Genomic DNA, 2,306 nt, shown 5'->3' with positions numbered 1-2,306 from the left:
AAAAAAAATGTGAAGGAAGGGGGCCTAGCAGTACCAGATATTAAACTATACTATAAAGCAGCAGTCATCAAAACAATATGGTACTGGCTAAGAGACAGAGAGGAGGATCAATGGAATAGACTTGGTGTAAATGACATCAGCAAGACAGTGTATGATAAACCCAAAGAGCCCAACTTTTGGGACATGAATCCACTATTTGACAAAATCTGCTGGGAAAATTGGAAAACAATATGGGAGAGATTAGGTTTAGATCAACATCTCACACCCTACACCAAGATAAATTCAGAATGGGTGAATGACTTGAATATAAAGAGAGAAACTATAAATAAGTTAAGTGAACACAAAATAGTATACCTGTCAGATCTCTGGGAAAGGAAAGACTTTAAAACCAAGCAAGAGTTAGAGAAAATTACAAAATGTAAATTAAATGATTTTGATTATATTAAACTAAAAAGCTTTTGTACAAACAAAAACAATGTAGTCAAAATCAGAAGGGAAACAACAAATTGGGAAAAAATCTTTATGACAAAAAACTCTGACAGGGGTCTAATTACTCAAATATACAAGGAGTTAAAGCAATAGTATAAAAAATCAAGCCATTGCCCAATTGATAAATGGGCAAGAGACATGAATAGGCAATTTTCAGGTAAAGAAATCAAAAATATCAATAAGCACATGAGAAAGTGCTCTAAATCTCTAATAATTAGAGAAATGCAAATCAAAACAACTCTGAGGTATCACCTCACACCTAGCAGATTGGCTAAAATGAAAGAAGGGGAGAGTAATGAATGCTGGAGGGGATGTGGCAAAATTGGGACATTAATATATTGCTGGTGGAGTTGTGAGCTGATCCAACCATTCTGACTGGCAATTTGGAATCATGCTCAAAGGGCTATAAAAGAATGCCTGCCCTTTGATCCAGCCATACCATTGCTGGGTTTGTACCCCAAAGAGATCATAGATAAACAGACTTGTATGAAAATATTTATAGCTGTGCTTTTTGTAGTGGCAAAAAACTGGAAAAGGAGGGTATGCCCTTCAATTGGGGAATGGCTGAACAAATTATGGTATATGCTTGTGATGGAATCCTATTGTGCTAAAAGGAATAACAAACTGGAGAAGTTCCAGGTGAACTGGAAAGACCTCCAGGAACTAATGCAGAGTGAAAGGAGCAGAGCCAGAAGAACACTGTACACAGAGACTGATATACTATGGTAAAATCGAATGTAATGGACTTCTGTACCAGCAGCAATGCAATGACACAGGACAGCTCTGAGGGATTTATGGTAAAGAACGCTACCCACATTCAGAGGAAAGACTGCAGGAGAGGAAACATTTAAGAAAAACAGCTGCTTGAACGCATGGGCTGGGGTGGACATGATTGGGGATGTAGACTCCAAACTACCACACCAATGCAACTAACAACAATTTGGAAATAGGTCTTGATCAAGGACACATGATAAAACCAGTGGAAATGTGTGTCGGCCATGGGTGGGGGAATGCGGGGGGTGAATGGGAAAGTGGGAGCATGAATCATGTAACCATGTTAAAAATGAATACTAATAAATGTTTAGAATTAAAAAAAATTGATTTGCATCATTAATATTTACTCTATCACTTTCTTAAGTCTAGAAAGTCAACAAGCCAACAAAGCAAGCCATGATTTGTAGAAATAGACAATTTCTGAGGTGAAAATGCTAACACTGAAAGTTTAATAATAGGCTCTTACAAGTCAGTTTAAACCTGACTCCAACAAAATATCCCTAAGTATAGTTTTACTTTTTTATCCTGTTGAAACAAACTAGATTCTTGTTTGAATTTCAAAAGGATCTGGCCATTTATGTGAAGATAATTGAGTGGTAGTAATTCAGTGAAAAAAAGTCAATAAAATTTGACTTCATTTTTAGATCCTGAGTCTCTTTAGTGCCCAGAGCCCATACTGACTTAGGGTAAGCATCTTCTTGAACATATAAATTCACATGCCAAAGACAGACTGGAAAAAAAAGCCTGAAGTGTCCAAATGGCAGAAGTGTTGAGATTCCTAAGTCACTAATGCTTCTTCCCTGGAAACCATGTTTTATCTATATTCTATCCTTGCTGCATGTAAGAATCTCTGAGCATTTTGTTTCCCTGATATATATATATATATATATATACATACATACATATATACATATACATACATATATATATATATATGTTCATTGAGGGCAGATACAGTTTCATTTCTGCTTTTGACTACTTTGTACCTACCATACAACCTATTACACAATAGTAACTTAATAATATTTGTTGAATTGAATGAA

Source organism: Gracilinanus agilis, chromosome 1 (assembly GCF_016433145.1).
Source record: "Gracilinanus agilis isolate LMUSP501 chromosome 1, AgileGrace, whole genome shotgun sequence".
Classification (NCBI taxonomy): domain Eukaryota; kingdom Metazoa; phylum Chordata; class Mammalia; order Didelphimorphia; family Didelphidae; genus Gracilinanus; species Gracilinanus agilis.
Note: the sequence above shows the minus strand (reverse complement) of the source record.